The sequence below is a fragment of the Lathyrus oleraceus genome, chromosome 5 (genome assembly GCF_024323335.1).
Source record: "Lathyrus oleraceus cultivar Zhongwan6 chromosome 5, CAAS_Psat_ZW6_1.0, whole genome shotgun sequence".
Lineage (NCBI taxonomy): Eukaryota > Viridiplantae > Streptophyta > Magnoliopsida > Fabales > Fabaceae > Lathyrus > Lathyrus oleraceus.
In genome coordinates, this window is record NC_066583.1 from 132,005,402 (window position 1) to 132,022,431 (window position 17,030).

Here is a 17,030-nt window from a genome sequence, read left to right on the forward strand (position 1 = left end):
CACGTATTGTGGAAGGCTGCTCGGGTTGGGAAGGATGGGGCTGTCGTTGAAGCGGTTCAAAATGTTTATGACGAATGTGTAAGTATATGTAACATTATTTCTTTAATTATATCGAAAATTTTGTTAGACATATAATTCATTTTTAATCTCCTCTAATAATATTTCAGGAGACTTTATCCCAAACCTTACCTTCAACCGAGGTCCAGGATTGCAGGAGCGTACTTAGTCGAGTACTAAATGTTCCTGAGTATTCCGGTCGTGTGAGGGGTAAGGGTTTTGGTGTGACTCCGTCGTCATTTTATAAAAAACCAAAAACAAAAAATCCTACCAACAAAGAGGTGATGGAGACCTTGGCGGAGTTAAGGGCACAAGTACTCAAACTGCAAAAGGAGAATGCAAGGTATAGAGAGGAAAGGTGCGGTTCCGAGGCAAAAGATACTAGTGACCGAGCTAGTATCAATTGTCAACCGAAATTTCCCGAGGTAATTATATATGTTATTATGAAATTAAAATAGCACTTTTTTACTTGACACATATACACGTTAACAATAACATTTATTATTGGTTTAGGGCATTACACCTTGTCAGCTGTATCTATCGTCACCAACTTATCGCATAGTTGGCAAGGGAAAAGTGCACAACACTTCGGGTGAATTACTTCACCATAATCCCCTCCCGGTGGGATATATGAAAGTTTCGGTTGACCTTGTATTAGATACGGACGCGCTTCTACCATTACCTGACGTTGTTTCAGAGACAACGTTGATGCGAGATGCAGTCGGATCCTTTGTTGGATGACCGTCAGATCTAATTTTCCCAGATGCCGAGGTATATATGTTCTAAATTATTATGAATATTTAGTATTCACATTTCAATTCAGCTACAATTATGATATTTAATCAATCCTTATTACATGGTAATGTTAGACTCCTACAAGACCCACACATAAAGCTGGTAAAGGGATTTCAAGACGCATCGAGTCGGTTGCATCTCAAAAAGAGGTACAAATATATATACTCATTGAATTATATACGCAATGATTCTGTTGCATCACAAAAAGTCATGATTTAATTTATATGAATTTTTAGGTTCCCGGTCGAAAGTTGAAAAAAGCTGGTATGGATATTCCAACGACGTCCGGGACAAAATCTCAAATTATGATGCGTCTTGAGAAAATGGTGGAAGAGTCAGATATTATGCACGGCGCCATCCGTAGTGTAGATATTGATGAAGGTGTTTTCGGAATTGCTCATTCCGAAATAATTGCAAAGGAGGACATGCAACAACTTTTTGAACACGAAGAATTGGGCATCGCTGTCATTCATACATACATATGGTACTCCGATCAATCTATTATTTACTTAGTTGAACAATTTATTTACACATTTCAATGAGTAGTCTAATGTTTATTATGTTTCTATTTAAGGTATATGTATGACACATTGATGCGGGGAACTGAATTGTGTAACCGATTCAATTTTATTGCTGCTTCCCGTATCAACACAACGTTTATAACGAAAAATCCAACATCCGTAAAGAATGAACTAGTCGATAGATTCATGGCGGTCGGCGATAATACTACACCCAGTTTGTATTTTTTACCGTTTAATTCTGGCAACGGGTTAGATTTTCTTTCTAATAATTTCATTCTAATCTATGTATATCTTTTACGTAGAAAATTTTCATGCATCTAAATTTTGTTTTATTTTACAGTGGTCATTGGGTGTTGGTTGCTATGGATCTTTCGAGACTAATGGTGTATTATCTCGATTCGTTATCGGGTGATTGGAGTAAATATCCGAGTATGAAGAAGACGGTTGACGCGTAAGTGAAATTCCCCTAAATATTCGTGTGTATTTGTATATTTAATTATGTCTGTCAGATTGATCTCAATATACGTTTTTATTTTGTTAGGGCAATACTAAAATTTAGATCGAAAAAGAATTATCGTAATAGGAAGGACATTACCTGGGTCAGAGTTCAGGTATATATTAAGTTTCTTATTTTTGCTTATAATAGTGTTTGTTTTTTGCTTATAATAGTGTTTGTAAGAAATTAACTATATATATATATATATATATATATATATATATATATATATATATATATTGTTTGTTTTTCTGTGTAGTGTCCTCAGCAAAACAATTCGGTCGATTGCGGATTTGTTGTATTGAGATTTATGAGAGATATCATTGCGTTGAATCGTATAGACATCCCAAAAATGGTATGGAATAATAACTTAGGGTTTATTTTAATATTATGGGATATTTCATCTAATTTGTTACTAAATCATGAATATGTTTTATTCTCTTAATTGTAGTACTTTGACGAATACAAATCTTACTCAAGAGCTCATTTGGATGAAATGAAGGATGAATTGTGTCGATTCATTATTGATCAAAGAATCATATAAGTTGTAGTTGTTGTACATATATGTATGGAATGTTGTTGTACATGCATGAATATCAATATATTAATGTTGTATATATGGAGGATTAATGTTGTATATAAATGGATTCATGTTGTATATATCAATGGATTAATGGTGTATAACATTGGATTAAAGGATGAAATCAATATGAATTTTACACTTTTGCAGCATGCACAGGTTCCCAATTAAATACCCATTGTTTTTCAAACAAATTTTTTTTAAATAACTAACACTTTAGAGGGCGCTTTCTGTAGGAAGCGCCCTCTAAACACTTTACATTGACAACTTTAGAGGGCGCTTTGTCCAGAAAGCGCCCTCTAAGGTGGCCCTTTATGGACCACTCCAGAGGGCGCTTTTTTCTGAAAGCGCACTATAATGTGGCCCTTAAAGGGCCACTTTAGAGAGCACTTTCTCCAGGAAAACAAAGCGTTGTCTTTACCTATGCCAGCGCCACTTTAGAGGGCGCTTAAAAGCGCTGTTATAGGCCAAAATAAGCGCCCTCTTTTCCCTTATTTGGCGTAGTGTTAGCTGCCTAAACAACTCATTATAGTTGTCAAGTGAATAGGGAAGTGAGTTGGGAGACAACTCAGAAAGGACCTCTTGGTTCTCGATAATTCTTTTGAATACCTCAACTGGATTCTCTTGTTGGTCAACAACCTTTGAAGCATTTAGGGTGGAGGTAGACATTTCACTAGCACTTTCTGCAAAACAATATCCTGGAGTCTTAGAGGAATGGGTATTCTCTTAAAACCTTCATGAGAAGGAGATTCTCCAAATGGATGCATGAGGCCAGGCCCAACAACATGGGGAGTCTTCTCGACATGAGCACCCACATGCGTTCCTTGGGGAGGACTAGTTCTCATAAGAGCCTCAGCCAATATAATCCTGGTTTATTCGTTTGTGGTAGTCGACATTGTTGGAGATTTACTATTTGGTTTGTTAGTGTTCACCATGACGAATTCCAAAATCCTATCGCCAACTGGTTCTTCTTGGTCGATAACACCATTTTTGCCAACTTCACCTTGAAGGTTATCAGAAGGATCAATGGGTTGAGGATAGTATGATGGAGTGGTAAATTTTATGCTCGAGTCTTCAAGAATATTATTTGAATCAACTGGTTGTGGATGACAGTGTTCTGTGGTAGTGCCGACAGGCTTCTAAAAACAAACTAAATCAGCATTGCCCAACGTAAAAAATGAAAGAGAAAAAGGTAAAGGTACCTGTTCAGTTTCAGGTCAAGGATGTGGAGTAGTTGTTTCAACTTCTTGTTGAGGTTTCTCATATGTGTTTCCACTCCTTTTCTTTTTATGCATAAGAGGTAATTCACTTTCTTCAATATCCTCCTCCTTAAGGATTGTTACAGCTTCAGTCCTTGTTCTCTTTTACCAGACAAAAGCATCACCTGGGTTTATGTGCACCTCAGGGGGCATAATGTTGGTCTCAACAATATGGACGCACGTATTTGACGTTGATGGTGGAGGATAAAGATCATTTTCTTCGTTATTACTTAGGTTTAACTCACTCTCTTTCTGGGGAGACTAGTGAAGTTGGACAAAATGAGTAAAAAGTATATTTTGGTAAGAAATAGATGAAAAGTGAAGCTACAAACTAGGTCTTCATCATTAAAAGAAACGTTGGTGTCGTCATCTTAGTCTCTTAGCCTAGATGGCCTTCTAGAGGTAGAAGTTGTAGTTACTCTCTGTCCCTAAGCAAGAAAGTTTGGGTTAGAGGTGTCGACGAAAGTAAAAAGGGAATATTTAAAGGGGTTATTATTTACCCTTGCAGCCATTGAAGTATTGGTGCCTTGAGAGCCATCAGTCGAAGCTTTTGGATTATTAGGAATACCTGCAAGGGGGAAAACATAATGTATTATCTCAAATACCCAAAGTAAAAAAAATACAAAATGATAGAGAAGCATTCGACAACAATACCTTTTTCTCTTAAAATGGAAAAAGCATAAACTAGACATTGTGATATCAGTGTATGGTCAGGTACAAGGTCCCAATGTTGCTCCCACCACTCTTAAAATTCCTAAGTGCAGTGGTAGGAGAGAGTGTAGTCGAAAGTGTGAAGGAAAACTTCCTTCTTTCGAAAAAATAAGAGGCTTCCCTTAAGCCATCTCTCGCTAGCAGTATCAAAGGAGCTGAGGAATGTTGGGCCTTTAGGAATGAGGAATTTGAGGAGAATTTAGCTTAATCTAAACTTCTTGGTTTCCAAGTTTGGTTGGTAGGGAGCCACCCTCAAAACTGTCTTGAGACTAGTAATCCTTGTCCACGGAGAAATGTGGTTGAAGCAGGCAAATAGAATGTTTTCGATCTCATCTTGTACTTGTCAGAAATGATTGGGGTAAGGTTTCATAAACCAGTTAGGACCTCACTATCGATTGGAAAAGGGTTCCATAGTCTCAGTGAAAGTTTTACACCTATAGACCATCTGGAAATAGTTTTAAAAGGTCTCTAAAGAGACCACCTTCCCAACATCAGGAGTAAGCTTAGCTAGCCTAAGCCCTTTGACTCCTACCTATAGGTTAGGAAGAAATTTAGTCTTTAAGGAGGGTTCAAACGTGGCATTCAACCATAATTGTAAGAGCCAGATTAGCCTACCTATTTGGAGGTTGTCAGGGTTCTCCTTCCTTATCATGTCTGCAATAGCCAGCATCGGGGATTCATAAATACCCAAGAGTATTAATCTGCTCAGACAAATTTTTCTCCCTTCATGGAGCTAGGTAGATAGGGATACATATTTCTTGGCTACCTGGACTGATCGAGCGCATAAAACGTACCTCGACAACCTCTAGGTAAGAAAGGCAATGTACTCGTGCGTATAGATTTGATTTGTTAATTCTCAATGGTCTTCTATAAAAGAGTTGTGAGCAGTCCTAGAAAATTGAAGGCATGTTCAGTCTCTGTTTTCCTTGCGGGATCGAAATCCACCCCAGTTAATCGAAGGCCAACTATAGCACCTATATCAAAAAGGGTATGAGTAATTATTCCATAGGGCAGTTGGAAAGTGTTGGTGGACGTGTCCTAGAAACACATGAAGGAAATAAGCATGTGAGAGTTATAGGAGAGACTCATTTTAGATAACTGGATTAGGTCATAAATGCCTACGATTCTTCCAAAAAAAATTCTTCTTTTTCTCAACTCGGTCCAGCCATTTCACGTATTCAACATCCTCAGTTAGAGGAGAGGAATAAAAGACACAAATCTTGAAAAAGTTGAACTTGAAGGGTTCATCAATGAACATTAGTGGTTCATAGCCTTGATAAATGGGAAATAAATATTGTAGCAGTTGGGGTTTCCTAATGTATTTGGGTAAGAGACCAATAAAGGTATGCACCTTACTTACAAGAACGTAAGGGATGAAAGTAGAGTGATATCATATTTTTATTCTTCCTACTTCCATAGGAGGTTTAGTCACGTAAGTGCGATCATTGATGTAGATAGAAAGGTCGATTTCAACTGCGAAACCTGCATGGTGTTGTTCTAAGAGCGCCATTGAAAGGAAAGTGGTTTCTAGTGAAAAACTTAAGGAAGAAGAAGAAGAATGAGGTGTCGTTCTTTATGTGTATAAGTTGCAGAAGTTGAAAGAAAAATGAAAAGTTCTTAACAAACACATTAAATTGCAAGAAGTAAAACAATTCAGTTTTCCCCTGGAAAATTTCAGCCACGTGTTGTCTGAGTCGACAAATGGCACCATAAAAGTCATGGGGAAAGACAAAGTGGAATTTAGAGAAATTTTAAATGATTCCATTTTATTTAAACCTCCTAGGAAATAGGAGGTAATCATCATAAATGTGCATGCACGTCTGTGACGTGACATTTTTGTGTAAAGTGGTCATAATAGCTACAATAATAATTAATTGCTAACGTTTCATTTGATGTGATGTGTACAAGGTGAAAAATGTCGAAATAGCTTAAAAATCGTCATCTTACTTCCATTCGATTATGATTGAAAGTGGCCTTTTGGGGGGCATCTGTTGACCTGGGATTTTCTATACAATAGGGAAATCAAGTCAATGTTACATTTGGTGAAATGCTAAGTGTAACAAGTGATGGATAAGAGACGATAATGATGGTACGTCGACTAGATAATCTCGACCGATATCTTGAGATTTTAGTTTCGGAAAATCTCAAGGATATATATTGAGATATTAGTTGAAGGAGTCTCAGGAGTAGACCTAAATGATCATTCAACACCATGTCGAGAGAGGGCTCTCTGACTGACTTTGGATACTTAGAAGTTTGAGAAAACCAAATAAGAAGGGTTTTATGCCCTGTGATTGCTTGCGACGAGCATGCAGTTACCGACCTTTAAGCAGTTAGAGAACGTGGGGTCATGGTTTCAATAGTTTCAAAGCCTTAATAATATGGCAAGGCGTGGAGACAGAAGTTATATGTATTCGAATGACGTGTCAAGTTTTTCAGAATTAAATTGTCAAAGACAGTTATTCCTAGTTTGTATTTATAGCGGGCTCATATGTTTAATAAAAGGTTCGCAAGTTTTCAAATACAATTCTCTATAGAACTGGACTATCCAAGTCAAAGAGTGAAACAGTTTGTGAGGAATCATGTGAATATGCGTCCCTCTTTTCTTTGTATATTTATGTTCCTTAATTGAAACACCTTTATTTTTCTTGTCATTTACTGCATTTTTATTTAATGTTGTTTATTTCAGGTTCCTTTTACTTCCATTTAAATGTCATTGTCTTTGAGGTCTATTTACGCAATCTCTACAATCATAAATTTTTAGTTACGTTACAGTGACATTTTTCAAACAAAACCGATCCCGATATTTTTCAAGTTAATTTCAAAGACTTTGAAACTCGTGATCGTTCGCTAAGAACACCTGTGAACACGAGTATGAAAGGAACTTAGTCATTTATGAAGATGATCTCGGTCCCACCTAGCTCTTCAACCATGATAAGATAACCTTCAGTGAAGTTCATTCCTAATGACTAAGATAAGTGACAATTACTTTACTGTTAACTAACGAGTACCTAGCATTTCAATTACTCATTGCAAATTTCATTTTATTGTGATTGTATTATACTCAATGTTATGATTATAGAAACTAAATATGAAGAATATCTTCTATAACAACAAAGTCAATTATCTCGCGTAGCTCTTCAATTAAAACTAGGAGGCACTTGAAAACTCACAAAAACTAAATTTCCCCACTTAACTTCTCCGTTCATATAAGGAGGGTATTGACACTTTATATTCCATTAAAGTATGTCATACACCATAGTTTGGTTGAATTAACTCATAAATCTTTGAAGCAATATGACTTGCTTTGAGTTTGTTGTCTTTTGTTTTTGTCTTTGTTGTGCAAGAGATTATAGGAGAATCATTCCTAAATGCCCTTATGTGAAGAAAATGGAGTCACATAATCCAATGAGATGGATTTATATCCAACTAAGATTGTAAGTAGGACTCCCCCTCCAAATCCCGCACTTGGTTGAGTAAGAATCTCGACCCTCAACCTCAGAAAGGGGAAAAGGGAGGTTTTTTATTAGTGTGCTCGCGAAGATACAACAATCTCCTGCCTACGTATCCTTATGGTGCAATAAGGAAATCAGAGCATTCGTAGTTCGGGGAACTACGATTGGTTGGTGTTTTTTATGAACGACTGTTAAGACCATGTTCTAAAGGCTAAATGTTGGCTTGTCTACTCTTGGAGGTGGCTTAAGCACTAGTTTGTTGTGCGCATTATAAAGGATTAATAGAGTTCTTTTTGCAAAGAGTTTTGGTCACGCGGGGGGGTAGGGGTGACGAGTTGAATTGATATGTTTGATGCTTGATTGACTTCGATCACACGAGGGCGAGAAGTTAGGTTTGATATGTCTGGTATTTTTGAAGAACGGCGAAAGATTGAGCAATGTGGTGCACACCAATCGTTCAATTCTTTCGAGGAATAATAAAGCGAACGCCTTCTACTCCTTTTTTCGTTTAAATTATTGTTGAAAGTTTGTTTGTGGAAGTCGAATACGCGAGGTAGTAAGGCGTACGCCTCCCACTTGCTTATTCAAGGAATAGTAAGGCGTGGGCCATTCATTCTTTTATCCAATATTTGCTTAATGTGTATTAATCGGAAATCGATAGTTTGAGTAATGCGGCGAGTGTAACACCCCGATGAAATAAGGATAATTATTTAATTTAAATTAATATAATATTTATTAATTTAATTAAATAATTGGAATATTATTGGAATATTATTATTATTATTATTGGAATAAAAGTTGGAATCAGTAAAAAGAGTCCCATTTGGCAAAAAGAGGTTTTCACGTGAAAACAGAGAAACGACTCTAAAGTGGAAAAAGGGCAAAGAGCCAGAGAACAAGGGTTGAAGAGAGGAAGAGCTCGAAGCTAAAGGATTGCCGGATTAACTCAGGTAAGGGGGGTTATCGTCGTTTAATGGGTATTATGGGTTAACATGTAATGGGTAGTGATAAACCATTGATTTGACTCTAATTAGATGATGAATGTTGAAATTGTGAAATTTTGGATGAATGAGATATGAGTATGATTGAGGAAATTCGTAGGAATTAGAGGTAATAAGGTTAGAAATTGTGAGATTGAATGTGTATGATCTGTGTTAGACAATATGAATGAATGTTGTGTAAAAATTGGAATGTGGAAGGTGGGATCTGAGAATCTCGTAGCAGAGAAAACCATAGCAGATATGGAATTCTGGTTTCTGGTCATACGCGTATGGCACTAGGCAATACGCGTATGAGATGGTCTGGTACGCGTATGGCACTAGGCAATACGCGTATGGATGAAGAAGATGATGATTTTAACGTAGTTTTGTCTCTGTTGGTACGCGTATGAGGAAGTGGTACGCGTAGCATACGCGTATGAGATGGTGTTACGCGTATGGGATTTGGTCAGGAAATGGGCCATACGCGTATGGATATGGGGCATACGCGTATGGGCAGAATTGTGATTTTTCTGAGCTGTTGTTGTGCAGTTTTTTTTGGTTGTTCAGCTGAGTAATGTAATTTAGCTGGTGTATGATATAGTAGGGATCATTTCCCGTTGTTTTGAGCAGTATAGGTATTAGTAGAGTGTGCTAATACTGTGATTACTAATTGGCATGGCATGATATGATTTTGTGATAATATGTTGATGATGTATGATGATATGCATAATGCTGTGAATGTATGTATTACGTATGTAATTGTGGAATGGACTGTTTTATGGCTTAGAGTGTGAGCATATGTCCATTGTGGATTGTTGATGTTTGCATGCTAATTAGGTTAGCGTGCATATTATGGCCTTTATGGTGGTAGCTAATTCCCATGGTGAGGAATTAGTGAGTGAGTATTGTGGATTGTTGTTGATGTTTGCATGCTAGGTGATTAGCGTGCATATCATAGCCCTTGGGGTGGTAGCTAATTCCCATGGTGAGGAATTAGTGAGTGAGTCACTAGGTCTCAAATGAGTGGGACTAGTGAGCTTGGTAGCCGTATCTGGATTTGATCGGTGAGGTTGAACTATATGTTCACGAATAGTCGGTACCGCATGCATGGAGTCTCATTGCATAATGTATGTATGGCGTATAATATGAATGGATGTATTCCAATATTATACGTGTGTTTTGTGTTTGTGTTGAATATGATTTTGAGTTGATGTTACCATTGCTGAATGTGTAATCTGATTTGGGTGATGAATGCGTTAAGTTACTTAGCATTACATGATATTTTATAATGCTTATTATATCGATTGAGGAACTCACCCTTACAACTATGTTTCAGGTAACGAGCAGTGATTGAGTAGAAGCTAGTCCTTGGAGTCTAGTGTAGTTCCTTAGTGGGTCATGCTCTGGTAGATGTAACATCGGGACGGGAGGTTTTACTTGTTTTCATTGTTGATTGTTGAACAAGTTTACATGTAATGTGTTACATGTTTTGCATTGTTGTTAGATTTTATCCGTTGCGAATTATGCAAATGTTTTATTCTGATTAAATAAATGAGCATGACAGGATATTTTGGTGAATGGTGTGAAGTGTCAAGTGTGACACCCTTAATTGCATATCTACTCTGATTATATTTTGTGGTTTTAATTAAATATTTGGGGTATTTTTAGAAGGGTGTTACATTAGTGGTATCAGAGCATAGTCGGTCGAGTCGAGTCGTAATTATTCTGTTTCCCTGTACGTGATAGGTGTTGTGGAACCCTATCAGTACTTATTGTTTTAGCTTGTTGGGTTTTCAGAATAGAGATGGCTGGAAGAGGTAGAGACGATGCTGCGATTGCTGAGGCTCTGGGTATGCTAGCTGGAGTACTTGGAGGGAATCCGAATGTTGTAGGAATGGGAGCTGCTCGTCAACTGAGTGAGTTCCAGAAGAACAATCCTCCAATGTTCAAGGGAGCATACGATCCAGATGGTGCTCAGAAGTGGTTGAAGGAGATCGAGAGGATCTTCCGAGTGACTGAGTGTGCCGATAACCAGAAGGTCAGGTTCGGTACTCATATGCTATCTGAGGAAGCAGATGATTGGTGGGTTGCTACCCGCACTGAGTTGGAAACTGCTGGGAATGCTGAGATCACTTGGGCGGTGTTCAGGGAGAGATTCCTGAGGAAGTACTTTCCAGAGGATGTTAGAGGAAAGAAAGAGATAGAGTTCTTGGAATTGAAGCAGGGCAATCGGTCTGTTACTGATTATGCTGCTAAGTTCACAGAGCTGTCGAAGTATTACACTCCCTATAACGAGGCTACTGGGGAATTTTCGAAATGTGTGAAGTTTGAGAACGGGTTACGTCCCGAGATCAAGCAGGCTATTGGGTATCAGCGGATTAGAGTGTTTTCTGACTTGGTCGACTGTTGCAGGATTTTTGAACAGGATACCAAGGCCAGAGCGGAGAGCTATCAGCAAAGGGTTGATAGGAAAGGCAAGAATCAGAATGATCGTGGGAAACCATATGCAGCTGGCAAGGGTTTCCAGAGACAGAGTGGGATGAAGAGACCTAATGGGGGAGACTCCAGTGCCCCTGCTAAGTGTTACAGATGTGGTCAGGCGGGACATCGTATCCATGAGTGTACCAGTAATGAGAAGAAGTGTTTTAAGTGTGGAAAAGGTGGTCACTTGGCTGCAGAGTGCCGGTTGAAGACTGTGACTTGTTTCAACTGTGGAGAAGTGGGTCATATCAGTCCACAGTGTCCTAAGCCGAAGAGAGAGAACCAGTCGGGAGGCAAGGTCTTTGCTTTATCGGGTTCTGAGACTTCTGCAGATGATCGTTTGATCCGAGGTACGTGTTATATTAATGGCTTTCCTCTTGTAGCTATTATTGACACAGGTGCGACTCATTCCTTTATATCTTTGGATTATGCTGTGAAACGTAAATTAGAGATATCTGAGATGCATGGGGGTATGGTGATTGATACTCCTGCGAAGGGTTCAGTGACTACTACTTCAGTTTGTTGGAATTGTCCTTTGAGTATTTTTGGTAGAGACTTTGGGATGGACCTCGTGTGTCTTCCACTAGTGCAGATTGATGTTATCCTGGGTATGAACTGGTTGGTGTTTAACCGAGTTTATATCAACTGTTTTGATAAGACGGTGATCTTTCCTGAGATTGAGGAAGGAAAGAGTTTGCTTCTATCAGCAAGACAGGTGAATGAGGCAGTAGCAGATGGGGCAGAGTTGTTTATGCTGTTAGCGACTTTGGAGGCTAAAGATAAACTGGTGATTTGCGATCTAGCCGTTGTGTGTGATTTTCCTGATGTGTTCCCTGAAGAAGTGAATGAATTACCGCCAGAGCGTGAAGTTGAGTTCTGGATTGATTTGGTACCTGGTACTAGGCCGATATCGATGGCTCCTTACCGTATGTCTGTTGTTGAGTTAACTGAATTGAAGAGTCAGCTGGAAGATCTGTTGGATAAGAAATTTATTCGTCCGAGTGTGTCACCGTGGGGTGCACCAGTGTTATTGGTTAAGAAGAAAGAAGGTACTATGAGGTTGTGTGTGGACTACAGGCAACTGAATAAAGTGACGATCAAGAATCGGTATCCTTTGCCGAGGATTGATGATTTGATGGATCAGTTGGTTGGTGCGAGTGTGTTCAGCAAAATAGATTTGAGATCGGGGTATCATCATATACGTGTGAAAACTGAGGATATTCAGAAGACTGCTTTCAGAACAAGGTATGGACATTATGAGTATTCTGTGATGCCTTTTGGTGTGACTAATGCGCCTGGAGTATTTATGGAGTATATGAATAGGATTTTCCATCCGTACCTAGACAAGTTTGTTGTGGTGTTTATTGACGATATTTTGGTGTATTCGAAATCTGAAGAAGAGCATGCTGAACATTTGAGAGTGGTTTTAGGAGTTCTACGAGAAAAGAAGTTATTTGCTAAACTGTCTAAGTGTGAATTTTGGTTAGAAGAGGTTAGTTTTCTTGGTCATGTGATTTCAAGAGGTGGTGTTGCTGTTGATCCTTCTAAGATAGAAGCGGTATCTAAGTGGGAAGCTCCGAAGTCAGTTTCTGAGATAAGGAGTTTTCTTGGACTTGCAGGTTATTATAGGAAATTTATTGAGGGATTTTCTAAGTTGGCGTTACCGTTGACGATGTTGACTAGAAAGGGGCAAGCGTTTGTTTGGGACTCAAAATGTGAAGAAGGTTTCCAAGAGTTAAAGAGAAGGTTAACTACTGCTCCTATTCTGATATTACCGAGTCCGTCAGAACCATTTGAGGTTTACTGTGATGCTTCATTATTGGGTTTAGGTGGTGTTTTGATGCAGAATAAGCAGGTTGTAGCTTATGCTTCGAGACAACTGAAGGTTCATGAGAGGAACTATCCGACACACGATTTAGAGTTGGCAGCAGTGGTATTTGTTCTGAAGTTATGGAGGCATTACTTGTACGGGTCAAGATTTGAGGTTTTTAGTGACCATAAAAGTTTAAAGTATTTGTTTGATCAGAAAGAGCTGAATATGAGACAGAGGAGATGGTTAGAGTTTCTGAAGGATTATGACTTTGGTTTGAATTACCATCCGGGTAAAGCAAACGTAGTGGCTGATGCATTGAGTCGGAAATCATTGCATATGTCTATGTTAATGGTTAAGGAATTGGATTTAATTGAGCAGTTTAGAGACTTGAGTTTGGTGTGTGAGAGTACTCACAATAGTGTTAAATTGAGAATGTTGAAGTTAACGAGTGGTATTCTGGATGAGATTAGAGAGGGTCAGAAATCCGAAGTGCTTTTGGTTGATAAGTTGACTCTAGTGAATCAAGGTCAAGGTGGTGAATTCAGAGTTGATGAGAATGGTGTTTTGAAATTTGGTAATCGGGTGTGTATTCCGGATGTTACCAAACTTAAGAAGAGTATTCTTGAGGAAGGACATCGTAGTGGCCTGAGTATTCATCTTGGGGCTACGAAGATGTATCATGATTTGAAAAATTTATTTTGGTGGCCGGGAATGAAAAGAGAAATTGCGAGTTTTGTTTATTCTTGTTTGACTTGTCAGAAGTCAAAGATGGAGCATCAGAAGCCGTCTGGGCTAATGCAACCGTTGGCTATTCCAGAGTGGAAGTGGGATAGTATCAGTATGGATTTTGTTTCTGGGTTACCGAGGACAATTAAGAATTTTGAAGCTATTTGGGTGATTGTTGACAGATTGACAAAATCGGCTCATTTCATTCCGATCAGAATGGATTATTCGTTAGAGAGATTAGCTGAATTGTATATTGAGAAAATTGTAAGTTTGCATGGTATTCCGTCGAGTATTGTTTCGGACAGAGATCCTAGATTTACATCGAAGTTCTGGGAAGGTTTGCAGAGGGCTTTGGGAACTAAGCTGAGATTGAGTTCTGCATATCATCCGCAGACTGATGGTCAGACTGAGAGGACGATTCAGTCACTAGAGGATCTTTTGAGGGCTTGTGTTTTGGAAAAGGGATGTGCTTGGGATTGTTATTTACCTTTGATTGAGTTTACCTACAACAATAGTTTTCATTCGAGCATTGGTATGGCACCGTTTGAAGCTTTGTATGGTAGGAGATGTCGGACACCTTTATGTTGGTATGAGTCCGGTGAGAGTGCTGTGGTTGGACCGGAGATTGTTCAACAAACTACGGAAAAGATTAAGATGATTCAGGAGAAGATGAGGATTGCTCAGAGTCGTCAGAAGAGTTATCACGACAAGAGGAGGAAGTCACTTGAGTTTCAAGAGGGAGATCATGTGTTTCTTCGTGTTACTCCAATAACTGGGGTTGGTCGAGCTTTGAAGTCGAAGAAGTTGACACCTCGATTTATTGGTCCTTATCAGATTTTGGAGAGGATAGGGGAGGTAGCCTATCGTATCGCTTTACCGCCGTCACTTGCGAATTTGCATGAGGTTTTTCATGTGTCTCAGTTGAGGAGGTACATTCCTGATCCGTCGCATGTGGTCCAAGTAGATGATGTACAGGTGAGAGATAACCTGACTGTTGAAACATCACCTATGAGGATCGAGGATCGAGAGTTGAAGTAGTTGCGGGGTAAAGAGATTGCTTTGGTAAAGGTAGCTTGGGGAGGACCAGCAGGTGGCAATGTGACTTGGGAACTTGAGAGTCAGATGAAGGAGTCTTATCCTGAGTTGTTCGCTTGAGGTATGTTTTCGAGGACGAAAACTCTTTTAGTGGGGGAGAGTTGTAACACCCCGATGAAATAAGGATAATTATTTAATTTAAATTAATATAATATTTATTAATTTAATTAAATAATTGGAATATTATTGGAATATTATTATTATTATTATTGGAATAAAAGTTGGAATCAGTAAAAAGAGTCCCATTTGGAAAAAAGAGGTTTTCACGTGAAAACAGAGAAACGACTCTAAAGTGGAAAAAGGGCAAAGAGCCAGAGAACAAGGGTTGAAGAGAGGAAGAGCTCGAAGCTAAAGGATTGCCGGATTAACTCAGGTAAGGGGGGTTATCGTCGTTTAATGGGTATTATGGGTTAACATGTAATGGGTAGTGATAAACCATTGATTTGACTCTAATTAGATGATGAATGTTGAAATTGTGAAATTTTGGATGAATGAGATATGAGTATGATTGAGGAAATTCGTAGGAATTAGAGGTAATAAGGTTAGAAATTGTGAGATTGAATGTGTATGATCTGTGTTAGACAATATGAATGAATGTTGTGTAAAAATTGGAATGTGGAAGGTGGGATCTGAGAATCTCGTAGCAGAGAAAACCATAGCAGATCTGGAATTCTGGTTTCTGGTCATACGCGTATGGCACTAGGCAATACGCGTATGAGATGGTCTGGTACGCGTATGGCACTAGGCAATACGCATATGGATGAAGAAGATGATGATTTTAACGTAGTTTTGTCTCTGTTGGTACGCGTATGAGGAAGTGGTACGCGTAGCATACGCGTATGAGATGGTGTTACGCGTATGGGATTTGGTCAGGAAATGGGCCATACGCGTATGGATATGGGGCATACGCGTATGGGCAGAATTGTGATTTTTCTGAGCTGTTGTTGTGCAGTTTTTTTTGGTTGTTCAGCTGAGTAATGTAATTTAGCTGGTGTATGATATAGTAGGGATCATTTCCCGTTGTTTTGAGCAGTATAGGTATTAGTAGAGTGTGCTAATACTGTGATTACTAATTGGCATGACATGATATGATTTTGTGATAATATGTTGATGATGTATGATGATATGCATAATGCTGTGAATGTATGTATTACGTATGTAATTGTGGAATGGACTGTTTTATGGCTTAGAGTGTGAGCATATGTCCATTGTGGATTGTTGATGTTTGCATGCTAATTAGGTTAGCGTGCATATTATGGCCTTTATGGTGGTAGCTAATTCCCATGGTGAGGAATTAGTGAGTGAGTATTGTGGATTGTTGTTGATGTTTGCATGCTAGGTGATTAGCGTGCATATCATAGCCCTTGGGGTGGTAGCTAATTCTCATGGTGAGGAATTAGTGAGTGAGTCACTAGGTCTCAAATGAGTGGGACTAGTGAGCTTGGTAGTCGTATCTGGATTTGATCGGTGAGGTTGAACTATATGTTCACGAATAGTCGGTACCGCATGCATGGAGTCTCATTGCATAATGTATGTATGGCGTATAATATGAATGGATGTATTCCAATATTATACGTGTGTTTTGTGTTTGTGTTGAATATGATTTTGAGTTGATGTTACCATTGCTGAATGTGTAATCTGATTTGGGTGATGAATGCGTTAAGTTACTTAGCATTACATGATATTTTATAATGCTTATTATATCAATTGAGGAACTCACCCTTACAACTATGTTTCAGGTAACGAGCAGTGATTGAGTAGAAGCTAGTCCTTGGAGTCTAGTGTAGTTCCTTAGTGGGTCATGCTCTGGTAGATGTAACATCGGGACGGGAGGTTTTACTTGTTTTTCATTGTTGATTGTTGAACAAGTTTACATGTAATGTGTTACATGTTTTGCATTGTTGTTAGATTTTATCCGCTGCGAATTATGCAAATGTTTTATTCTGATTAAATAAATGAGCATGACAGGATATTTTGGTGAATGGTGTGAAGTGTCAAGTGTGACACCCTTAATTGCATATCTACTCTGATTATATTTTGTGGTTTTAATTAAATATTTGG

General features: G+C 38.6%; 1 long non-coding RNA gene across 1 annotated transcript; it reads left to right on the plus strand.

The window, feature by feature from the left end:
• Positions 1–258: 258 nt before the first annotated feature.
• On the plus strand, positions 259–1,003 carry LOC127087935 (uncharacterized). The gene is made up of 3 exons (XR_007790089.1): positions 259–482; positions 571–828; positions 927–1,003. It is a non-coding gene; the product is annotated as an uncharacterized LOC127087935 (long non-coding RNA).
• The last annotated feature ends 16,027 nt before the right edge of the window (positions 1,004–17,030 follow it).